Genomic DNA, 12276 nt, shown 5'->3' on the forward strand with positions numbered 1-12276 from the left:
CGTTTATTCCATCTTGCTTGCAAAGCTAAACGCGAAGTGCAGGATCGATTGGCATTGGCGCAAACTAACTTTTCTGTAGGTCGACCTTCATCAAGGACACCGCGTGCATCCTCTACTTCCACATGTTATGCTGCATCGGGGCCTCCGTCAGCTGCCACCACCAACCATGATACAAGAAAGCAGACACAACCACAACTATCTGCCAAGAGCACACCTTCTGGGCCTGCACAGAGCTCTTCTTCATCCATGGCATCAACAGGAAAAACACATGATATTGTTTGTCGTCGTTGCAAGGGTGGAGGTCATTATGCGAGACAATGCCCATCTAAACGTGTGATGATTGTTACTGAGGATTGTGGGTATGAGTCCGTTAGTGACTATGATGAGGAGACTTTGGCTCCTATTACAAGTGAAGAACACGGTGGGGATGATTCTTATCATGAGACACAATACATGGCCATTGAAGATGCTGACAGATATGAATGTTTAGTTTCTCAACGTGTTTTGAGTGTGCAGGTTACACAAGCTGAGCAAAATAAGAGGCACAATATGTTCCATACAAAGGGAGTTGTGAATGAACGTTCTGTTCGCGTCATCATAGATGGAGAGAGCTGCAACAACTTGGCTAGCATGAAGATGGTGGAGAAGCTATCTCTCACCACAAGACCACATCCACATCCTTACTACATTCAATGGTTCAACAACAGCGACAAGGTTAAGGTAACACGTACTGTTCATGTGCATTTTAGTATCTCTACATATGCTGATTATGTTGATTGTGATGTCGTACCTATGCAAGCATGTTCCTTATTACTTGGTAGACCATGGCAATTTGATAAAATTCTTTACACCATGGTAAAAATAATCAGTATACTCTTGTTCATAAGGACAAAAATATTACTTCTTTACCTAATATTAAATGATGGAAATTTTCATAGTTCTCCATACATCATGAGTTGTAGAAAAAAATAGAGGAGAAGAGGGGCACGCATACAGACTCGATGCTAAGAATCCAACCTGCACACGCCTCGGTTCATTTTTCTCTTCTACTAGATGACCCGTTGCGCCAATGGCGCAAAGGGCTGCAGCAAACCAGGTACTCATAGAAAGTTAGTATGCATTGAGATAAGGCGTAATCAGTAACTGGTTGTTCAATCCGTAACTGCTTGATGATACAGAAAAGTATCACCAAGCAGACAGGTTAAGGGACATGTTAGTCTATGGGCGAAAGGCTCATATACCAAACCGAAATAGAAGATCTGAGATAAAATACTTGATGTGTAAAATTTTGCTAACGAACCAAAGAAAATCTGATTCATCTCTTTATTTATTACTGTAAAACAAAGAAACACAGTAGTAGGATGATACAAATCCACACACATGCATGACGGAATGCGCCGTTTGTCTCTGCTCTGCCTCCCTCCCGCCGTTACCAGAACTTGAGAGAGTATAGTCAGCGGTGAAAAAGGTCTGAACTTGAAACAACTAATGTCAGCAAGACCCCAAGGCTTGAAGCTTTGCATATAATAGAAAACCAATTCCCAACTATTTATGCCCAATCATCCCAAACAAGCACCATGTATTTTAAAGAGAAATTCAGTCCAAGCAGCTTCATTAATCCTTCAGGTGCTTAATCAATCACTGTAGTGTTCTAGCCTTAAGAAACTGAAAAAGAAACAATCAAAAACAAAAGTAAAATCATGTGTAGCAGCAGCAAAAGCAAAACTAATCGCATCCTGTTATTCTGACCTATCATCTTTTAAATCAAACTACACAAGAATAAAATTATCTAACAGAACATGAACACCATGTATCCTATTCAGAGTGGTACCAAAAAGGAGAGACATCTTCACTGCATATATATGCTAGATAATCAAAAATCTGAAAGCATCTTAGAGGAAGCCCTCACTAAGAACCTTATTTCAAGGGAAAAATTGATTTGTGAGATTATTTTCTATAAGATGTGAGAAGCAATACTTACTCTTGCTTTTGTCTTTTGGGAGGAGTACAGTCCTATTCCTTTTTTTTGCGGGAAACGTTCCTATTCCTTTGAGCTGCATTCAAAAAATTTGTACATATGTACTGCTACTGTATGAGTGGATATTGAAGAATAGATAAAAAATCAACGAAAACAATACAGAGAACTAACAAAAATTGCAGGAAAACTAATTATGCCTGCCTTATTTTAGATAATATAAGATAGTTAGGGGCTAAACCAACTAATCAATAAAAAGGAGAGCATGTATGTAGTTCATCTAGTTATTATGAAACATGTGCTTTATACGCAAAAGGGTGTAGTGATATCTGTCAGATTTTTCAGATTAGAAGGCAGTGTTACTGAGCAATGAAGCAAAATTTAATTCAGATTTCAATTAAGGAAACAAAAAATCTGAATTATTAATTCAGATTTGAATTAAGCAAAAAAAAACCAGAATTAGCCACAAAGGGGAACTTGGGAAGAGTATGTACCAGGAGCAAGAAATTCAGGTTCATCTTGGGTAACCTACATCTTCACATCACGCCATGTGAACCTTCCCTGCACTTAATATGCTTAATGCCCAACCCTTGACAATTCTGAAAATTAGTAAACACTAACTACATACATGTGCTCACTAAGAATACTGCAAAGTAATTTAGAAAAGTAGTACTTCATATGGGGTGGAGAACAAACAAACCTACCCCTTTCCAGCCGGATCTGAAGTTGCTCAGCCGTCTGGGAGGCGTATCTTCCGCCATCCAGTCAAGGCCGCGAAAGATCCAACTCTCAAGAGCCAGCATGACATGCGTCCAGCAGCCACCGTTGCTTCCCTGTCATTTTCTTCCCTGGCATGGGCCACCCAGGCGAGCCCCTGGGGTGTAGGAGCCTCCGTCGCTTGCTGCTCCCTCTGGTTGAATTGTCAGCTATGTATGCAGTAGCAAATAACATCAGGCTAAGGCAGGTGCCATCCAATTCAATTTACAGGAGTTTCTTCCCAACTCCAGTCAGACTACTTATGGTTATCAATATTCAATAGTCAGAACACATAACTAAGAGTCTAAATACTGACGTACAAATTCAACAACAAAAAAGCACCCACAAAATGGGACATAAAGGAACATAGGCAGAAATCCAACATCGAAATCTTCATGGTTGATACAAGGAAGATAATCAAACGTATGCAGACACTAAAATGCAAGCAAGATTAACTGACAGATCAAGTACCAATTAATCGAAGCAAGTCGATGTGCCTTCAACCTTCTTGCCAGTTGACAAATGTCTGCGGAAACTGGACAGCATACTGAGTTCAGCAAAGTAAGTGATTAGTTCCTATAAGTACATTTCCCAGCTGAGTGTTGCATGCTACATAGAAGGTCAATCTCAGCGTCGAGCGGGCAAATGGAAGGAACTACAGCCAACAACTATATGCATCTCAGCCACCGGAATGTAACTCTAGATACCTGCACAACAAGAAATATCACCGGTCAAGAAAATATTTACTACCCATTCAGAAAAATCATTGAGTATGGAAACCGCGTCAAAATCTCCAAAGTTGAATCATCTCAGCATCATTAAACAAAATCGGCATTTGAGATGGGGAACAACAAAATGTCTATCATTGTTTTTTTACTCTGCGCATTATCAAGTAATAGTTTCGCCACTACTATTAATAAAATGGCCGCATGCATCTCCCATATGAAGAGGCCGGGGGTCATCCTCCTTTTCCAAAAAAAAATAATGATAGCTTAGTTGGATGGGGAAACCATTCCTAGCCCGCTGATTAAAAACTAATAGGAACGTGCTAACAAAACAGATGCGGCCATCATCATGCACCTGCAAATGATTTAGTGCTGGCCGTCCACCTCGACGGCTTGTATCGGCAGCAGGCCGGCCCTCGTCTACCTGTCCAGCACAGCAGCACGGTTAGCTCCAGAGAACATAATCTTGGTGTGGAATCGTAGCTTAAAGACCAAATCCTGTGTAAGACAGGACGTGTATGAAGTCAGAGATTAGAAAAAATGTGGCAAATTATAGCTCATCGCATCATTTCAAACACCATACTACACCCAAATTGTGGCATTACTGGAAAGAACCAGCATCTATAAGTAATATCACTGTAATTGGGAACCAACTCTCCTATTTCCAAACCCTAGAACATTCCTAATCAAAACAGGAAATCATCTCCTAACCCTGGTAATTTTTTGTGAGAGTAATAGCTTGAGACAACCTGAGAACTACTAAGAAAAAAAGGAAGTCCACACACACCAACTCAGTAATAGTTAACCACTCAAATTAAATTGAATCTTAAAAAACTAATTTAGCACTCAGTAATAGTTAGTTGCTTTCAAGAAATGGATGGCTTCATTCACTTAGATTTCCAAGAAAAAGTAATAAAAAAAGGGAGTAAATCTTTTGTTCTGAATCTATCCCCATCACTCCCACCAAAAAGAAAACTGCGAACAAGAACAGAACACATGAACTTGGACGGGCAAACATCAATCTAAATACAAAGCTCAACGAACGCCTACCCTGATTTACATCCAAAGCTCCGCGAACGCCTACCCAAATTACTTGAAGAAACATCTGCTTATTTTCCCCATGAGCTAAACCGCACCAAGAACAGCGCGTACCCAGAACAGCTCATGAGCGGGGAACAACAAAAAGGTCCATCCCTCCGCCGCTCCTGTACAGCAGCTCGCGCCACAGGTTGCGCCGCTCCTCCGTGCGCTGCAGTACTGTACTGCAAGATGCGCTGAATTGAATAGTTGCAAAAGCAAAATCCAATTGGAGATGCTTAGAGTGGAATTCAGTATGATGGCTTGTCCATTCGACAACCAGAACTGTAAATCTCAAAGCATTTATATGAAACCGACTTCAAGATATGAGGTGAATGAATTCTAGTAGAGCAGATGTATTTACTGCACCACATACAGCGTCTTTGCACAAACTAATTAACTAAATCCTGCTTCAAGCATCCCATATGGTTCACTATAGTAGCACACATGTTTACAGAACATGAAGTATTTCAGTTTACCTATGCCAAATTTACTTGCCACTCATACGGTTGCAGATTCTTATGAAAAATTTGGGAACCAAATAAAGGTGTAGTCCTTCGAACATGCCACCCTTCTTTCTGTTCAAGAACCAATCCGGCTCCTTGAACTCTCCAGCCCTGCACTCCCCCATAGAACACAAGAGCAGGGATCAGCACCACACCCAACCCACCCACTACGACGAGATCTGATGAGAACGGAGAAGGATTTTCTCACCTATTGTTCATGTCGATGTACCACTTCTTGCAGACGATGTTGGAGAAGCAGCAGCCCACGGAGGTGAACGCGAACATGATGTTCTTGTTGAACATCCATGGCTTCGTCGCCGGATCCGGGACCCTCCGCCTCACCTACCTCCCTGCCGTCGGCGTCCCACCTCCGGTCCTTCCCCGAACGTCCCTCGACGATGAAGGAGCAACCAACCGGCACCAGCGTCGGGTGGGGAGAAGAGGAGAGGGGGGGGGGGGGGGGGGGCGCCGGCCGCCCTGCTCTGGGCGACCGGAGGAGCACCGGCGGCGGCTCGAGGCGCGGGCGGACGGGGAGGTGCTTGGGCGGCCGTCACCAGCGTCGGGTGGGGAGAAGAGGGGGGGGGGGGGGGGCGCCAGCCGCCCTGCTCTGGTGGAGAGGGAGAAGGCGAAGGCCGTCAGGAAGGGGGCGGCTGAGGTGCTGCCGGAGAAGGAAGCGAGCGAGGAGAAAGGGAGAGGAGAGGACGCGGCGCTCGGGAGACGAATAAAAGGAGGCGGTCGGGAGACGAATAAAGGGAGACGTGGCCACGACCGCTAGATGGGCGCAGGGGCTCATCCTTTATATGTTCAAATATCTTCGTACACCTCCCCCTCTCCAACTTCTCTTTGTTAAGCACATGGGCCAGCCCAGCAAAAGCCGAACATCCCATCTCTCTCTGAACTCACCCACCCTAAATTTTCTATAAAAAAATCTAGGGTTAACACTGTACGTTGCCAGCTCTAGCCCATACCTTGCCTCCCCGGCCGCCGCACACCATCCTCTGCCGGACCTCTCCGCCTCCGTTTCTTTTCTGTGTGATCCAGTCCGCATCAGGGGGTAGTTGGCGGGGAAAATCCCGGCGCCGGTAAGGAGGGCGAGCGTGGGCTGTGGTGGCCCATTGGCACCCACGCGGCAAGGAAGATCGAGAGGATACCCGCGCACGTCCCCACGTCCTTGAAGGAGGCGACTGCATCGATGGCGGCCTTTGCTTAAGCGTAGAGCCACCGTCGGCCACTGATAGTTCACTGCCCGCCCCCACCCAGTCCTTCTCCTCATTCCCTCGAAGCTCCTCTCCTCTCATGCGCGCTACACATCAATACTAAGGTATGCTCCTCGGCCAACTGCAGCGAATCAGGTTATTCCCCCAGAATTCCTGATCGCTGCTGACCACTTATCTGATTTCTATCCACCGCAGGACCACATGAACAAGCAAGTTGATGTCCAAGCATGGTTGCTACTAGAAGAGTAAGCTTCAGACAACGTCCCAGCTATGCATGATCCACCATCTCATCCCCCAGAATTCCTGATCGCTGCTGACCACTTATCTGATTTCTATCCACCGCAGGACCACATGAACAAGCAGGTTGATGTCCAAGCATGGTTGCTACTAGAAGAGTAAGCTTCAGACAACGTCCCAGCTATGCAAAAATCCACCATCTCATCTCATGCATGCATAACCAGGCCAATGGTAATTTGTCTACTACTCTTCCTATAAGTACAATATACAATTTCTTTCACGGCTTCATTTTACGATTTCGTACTTCAGGTTTTTTAGATAGTTCCCACGCCGCTGTGCATGCAGGTCACCGCTTGCCCAGCCCTCTGTCCAGAATACCATCACCAACTCACTCAGAGCCCACGACCGCCACAAAATCGTCATGCCACCGCGCATGCAGGTCAACGCCTCACACCTGAGCGTTGCCATCCTGTCTCGCGCACGCAGGGATTAGACTTCTGATGACATATCACAACTTCAAGGTAAATCATTAAAAATTCTAAACACCATTTAATTGAAGTTCAAGTCGAGAGCTAATAAGTGTAGGCAATACCCTTGTTCTAATAGATTACTAATGAACTGTCATGCTTATTCATATAACATTTTATGCTCGAGAATTAATAACCTGCAGACATATTGCTAATTAGTTAGCAATTTTTGGTCAAGAACTAATAACCTGTAGACAATTTTCTTATTTTGTTAAACGAGCGCTACGGGAGAATATCTCCTTGGAAGGAGGTAATATAAACCTTGAGACAGTCATCTTCCTCTATTAAGGTAACTCTATGAGAGAACATCTTCTAGGATGGAGGCAAAACTAATGTTAACGGCAATAACAAAGTCATAATTGGGTCTCCAACACCTACTCGTGGCAGATTGGTAGCATCTGCAAAATCAGTTACTTCTTCGTCATGTGCCTCCCCTGCAAGGTATCCATGCAGTCCGTCACTTGCTTGATTGATGTCGCCAGTTTAGATCCCAATATTGTTGATGTAGTTCTCATATATATGTAGGTTTGTTCCATCATCTTAGATTGTTGTTGTGTGTACACATGCATCTTTTATTTTCATGTTAGCTTCGATTGTCTTGGATGCAACCGTCTAAATATGCATGAATATTGCTTGGTATATACACTTCTTCTGTTCTTTTGCACTTACGAGTAATATGGGATCTTGGTGTGAAATGTTATGCTTGTTAATTACCTGAATATTTGATGTAAAATGTGATTGACCATGCCGGTGTCAGAGTTCAATTGTCTGGGTGTGCATACTGGTCCATGAACTATAGTTGGTTGTAACATTTGTTGACATGGCAAGGTTGTAAACTTATCTGCAATTTTATGTCTTTATTTGTTTGATGACACGATTGTATTTTGGTATCTGCTTCTTGCTGCCTCCCAGTATTAACTATGGTTCTGTATGTACTCCAGATCCATAGTGCCACTTTAAATATCAACAAATTTCTTCAGGCATTGCAGATTTTAACGTTATAAATATATTTATTCTCATCCTAAAGGATTTTTTGTTGTCTTCTCGATAGATTATCTAATAGGATGCATTTGAAACAAATCTGCAAGTTATGGAAGTTCCAACATTAGAACTGGGAAGAAAGGTCAGGCCAATATCTTCACTGCCAAGAAACTTGGCCATATTTTTTCATCTTCAAACAAATGTGGATTATATGGCTTCGGCCAAAATGGAGTTCTAGATGACTAATGCTTATTTCAACTCCATATACGTGTAATTATACTAAGAGCAGTGCTAGGCGTACGATGAACTCTTGTACGATGTTGTACGACACTGCTCAGTCACCCTCCAATCAAATCTATGCATCAACGGCAATCATGGGATCGCTGCGCCGGACGTGAATCATATATTTAAAGTCGTAAGCAGAGCAATTTCGTTATACTAACTCTTTTGTATGTTATATGTTATTACTTTTTGGTCCCATGGAAAGAACTTGCATACATGACATGATTTTGGTAATACGTATTAAATCTGTCTTGAAGAAAACCATCATAGTTTACAATGTTTTTTGTTCTCTAGAATACAATACATTCTGCTAAAAAAGGGAGGATAAAATAATTATTCTAGTATGATTGAAGGAAATGGATAATGAAAATAAATGGCTCAAAAGCTATACTCGAACTTGGTTTGTCATGTGACTGGTCTATCGATTTCCATGACATTATTTTCCTATTTTGTGGTGGCAAATATAATGCACATATGATCCTTTAGTAATGCGGGGGGTTGGATGCCAATGAGAAGCCATACACGAGGCATTGTCACCCCCAGAAAATTAAATTGTGTGTTTCGATGGTAGTGGAGGGAGGGGTTGCGAGCCATATACGCTATTGATAGAAGTGGGGAGGTTTAATTGGGAAGACCGAGAAATGAATATGATGGGTGAAGAAGGAAAAGAGGAAGAGAATAAGACACGGTTGATTCCAACAACACAATAGCCAAGCCATGCCTAAATACTAATTTTTTTTGTCACTTGATTCTAAAATAAGCATCAACAACCCATATGGTGAGGAAGAAGTTTTAGGTCTTGATGGAAAAGTTACCACAAATGATGATAGTACGTATCACTATCCGGTACCCTAAAACAAAACAAAAAATTGTGATGGGAGCTTCAAACCCTGAAACAAAAAGTTCACCGTCGCGGACCCTTCCTGCCCAAACCACAGCACTAGTCGACACTCTCCACTGGACGATGCCGCCACCAGCCTTGTAGCCACTCCATCTGCCAACCGAGCCCCGCAGCCACACCGAGGTCCGTTTCCGCAGGCCGAGACGTCCGCTGCTGTAACACCCCGGATGTAACTTTCCCAATTTGTACTCCAACTCTTGCCGTTTCCGGCGTTAAGTTATATTTATTTTCTCGGGTTCGGATCTTTGTCTCCGTGTGTTGTTATCGTTGTCACGCATCTCATATCATGTCATCATGTGCATTGCATTTGCATACGTGTTCGTCTCATGCATTCGAGCATTTTCCCCGTTGTCCGTTTTGCATTCCGACGCTTCGTTTTCCTCCGGTGGTCATTTCCAGCTTTCTTTCGTGTGTGGGGATTAAACATTTCCGGATTGGACCGAGACTTGCCAATCGGCCTTGGTTTACTATCGGTAGACCGCCTGTCAAGTTTCGTATCATTTGGACTTCGTTTGATACTCCAACGGTTAACCGAGAGACCGAAAAGGTCTCGTGTGTGTTGCAGCCCAACACCCCTCCAATTTGGTCCAAAACCCACCTAACTCTGATCCATCATCTAGAGCGTTCGATCACGATCGCGTGGCCGAAAACCGCATCTCATTTGGACTCTCCTAGCTCCCTCTGTGCCTATTTAAACACCCCCCCCCCCGAAATTCGGATCTCCTTCCTAACCGAAACCCTATATTTCTCCTCCGCAGCCGTCGGACACGTCCGGACGGACCGGACGCGTCCGCTCCGCCGCTCGCAGCCACTCCGGAGCCGCCACGTGGCACCCGCCACCTCGCCGCCGCCGCGGGCCGGGGAGCCCGGAGCCGGCCCCCGCAGCCCGATCCGCCCGCGCCGCCTCTGATCCGCCCGCGCCGCCACCTCCCTCGCCACCGACGCCCCGCCGCCGCGCCGCCGCCGTTGGCCATCGCCGCCCCGGGCCCGCGCCCCTCGCCGGCGCCCGCTCGCCGGCGCCGCCCGAGGCCCCGCCGGCCGCCGCCGCCACCTCCGCCGCCAGATCCGGCCGGGAGTGGCCGGATCCACCTCTCCTGCGCCTCCCCGCCGCTTCTTCGAGCTCGCCGGAGCCGCCGCCGCCTCGCCGGAGTTCTCGGTTCGCATGCGTGAACAGTAACCCTAGATCTCGGAGGTTGAATTTTCTCTAAGTCCCTGATATTTTCAGTCCAAGTGCTGATGTTCATGGCTCCGTAACTTTGCATCTGTAGCTCCATTCATGCATATAGCATATCAAAATGTTCATCTTAGAGAGTACATCATTTCATTCCATTGCATCATTTTCATTTGAGTTCATCTTGATGCCCGAAATGCTGTTAGAAGAGGGCTACTTGAGATTATTGTCAGATCTGCTACTCCATTTAGGTTTTTGTCATTTTTGCCATGATTAATGTGTGCATGATATGCCCTGATGCTCTACATGTGTTTTGTTAAGGGTTTTATCATCTTTCCAGAGGTGCAACCCATGTATTTTTGTGATGTGTGTGGTGACTTGTGCAAGGTTGCAAAGTGGTGCACTTGCTAATTCTGTTTTCAGGGACTTAGTAATTTCACTGTCCTGGAGCTGTTTATCTCATGATGCCATATGTTCTTATTGTTTCCTAGTGATCCGTGCCTCTTTTGAGGATGATCAGTAAGGATGTTTTGTTAATCTTGTAGTGCTATATCCATCCATATCTTTTTTTGCAATTATGGAGCACCCTAGCTTGAGTCAATCGAGCTCTACTTTTGCTACTTTGTGAATCTGGGCAGATTGTCTACTTGTTTGCAATTTTGCCGATGATGTTGTAGTTGATCCGTGCATGCTATGCTATTGTTCTTGCCATGTCTAGATTGCATTTTGTGCCTTCTTGATATATGTATACTTGTCTTGCCATGACTTGCACCGTAGTGAGTGCATCGAGCTCATAAACATGCCTACTTGAGCTATATTTCAGCATGTGTCAGTTTTTCACTAAGTCTGAAAACTGATTATGTTTTTGCTATGTTCACATGCTTGCAATTGTATTTTCTGGTCCTTTTTGGCTCAAGGTCACTAAGGGACTTTTATTAAGCTCTTTGAGTAGCTCTATGACATGCTTTACTTTGCCATATTCAGATCCTGTAGCATGTAGTTTTGTTGCTCCGAAGAGGGCTACCTGATCTGAAATTGCAGACAAGTGTTAATTTCACTAAGTCTGAGATCTGTTTGTCATATGCATTTTTGCCATGCTTGTTTGAACCTGTTAATGGGTGAATTGGCCGTAGCTCAGTGCTAGACTTTTGTTAAGCATCTTGAATGCATTCCTGCCATGCATTTTGTTGTCATGTTTGGTTGCTGTAGCATGTTCATCTCATTGCATTTAGTTGGCTACTTGCTGTAAATCGCAGACTGGTGTCATTTTTGAATCACTTGCCATTTCCAAACCGTAACTCCGATTCCGGCGTTCTTTATATCGTTTTCAAGCGATTTCATCTCATCTTTCCAGTGGCACACTTGATTTTCCAAGTTGAGGCCAGGTTCATGCATTTCCTGTCATATCTTGCATTTTGCATCCCGCATCGCATCCCGCATAGCATATCATCATCGCATCGTCTTGTTTGGGTTCTTGCACGTGGTTGATTGTATCCTTGTTGCTTGTTTGTCTTGTTTGGGTAGAGCCGGGAGACGAGTTCGCTAACGAGGAGCCCGTTGAGTTTGCTTTCGAGGATCCAGTCAACTCTGACAACTGTGCAGGCAAGATGATCATACCCTCGAAATCACTACTATCTTTGCTATGCTAGTTTGCTCGCTCTTTTGCTATGCCTTTGCTACGATGCCTACCACTTATTTTTAAGCCTCCCAAATTGCCATGTCAAACCTCTAACCCACCATTGTCCTAGCAAACCGTTGATTGGCTATGTTACCGCTTTGCTCAGCCCCTCTTATAGCGTTGCTAGTTGCAGGTGAAGATTGAAGGCCGTTCCTTATTGGAATATTTATTTTCTTGTTGGGATATCATTATATTATCTTGTTATCTTAATGCACCTATATACTTGGTAAAGGGTGGAAGGCT

General features: G+C 44.5%; 2 long non-coding RNA genes across 21 annotated transcripts; one reads left to right on the forward strand and one right to left on the reverse strand.

Annotated features, from left to right (window-relative positions):
* Positions 1 to 1301: 1301 nt before the first annotated feature.
* Positions 1302 to 5822, reverse strand: LOC123102795 (uncharacterized). Of its 18 annotated transcripts, none has more exons than XR_006449381.1 (8): positions 5248 to 5822; positions 4507 to 5150; positions 3812 to 3880; positions 3203 to 3438; positions 2680 to 2901; positions 2470 to 2574; positions 1982 to 2054; positions 1302 to 1665 (listed from the first exon to the last, which is right to left on the reverse strand). It is a non-coding gene; the product is annotated as an uncharacterized lncRNA (long non-coding RNA). The 18 variants fall into 18 exon arrangements; XR_006449382.1 differs by having other exon boundaries at positions 1982 to 2082; positions 2470 to 2536; positions 5248 to 5544; XR_006449376.1 differs by having other exon boundaries at positions 1302 to 1475; positions 2470 to 2536; positions 5248 to 5535.
* An 81-nt stretch (positions 5823 to 5903) lies between these two features.
* On the forward strand, positions 5904 to 8403 carry LOC123102796 (uncharacterized). Of its 3 annotated transcripts, none has more exons than XR_006449384.1 (5): positions 5904 to 6360; positions 6452 to 6501; positions 6602 to 6724; positions 6839 to 7461; positions 8072 to 8403. It is a non-coding gene; the product is annotated as an uncharacterized lncRNA (long non-coding RNA). The 3 variants fall into 3 exon arrangements; XR_006449385.1 differs by having other exon boundaries at positions 5907 to 6360; positions 6839 to 7014; positions 7215 to 8403; XR_006449383.1 differs by having other exon boundaries at positions 5909 to 6360; positions 6839 to 8403.
* Positions 8404 to 12276: the final 3873 nt, after the last annotated feature.

The sequence above is a fragment of the Triticum aestivum genome, chromosome 5A (assembly GCF_018294505.1).
Source record: "Triticum aestivum cultivar Chinese Spring chromosome 5A, IWGSC CS RefSeq v2.1, whole genome shotgun sequence".
Taxonomy (NCBI): Eukaryota; Viridiplantae; Streptophyta; class Magnoliopsida; order Poales; family Poaceae; genus Triticum; species Triticum aestivum.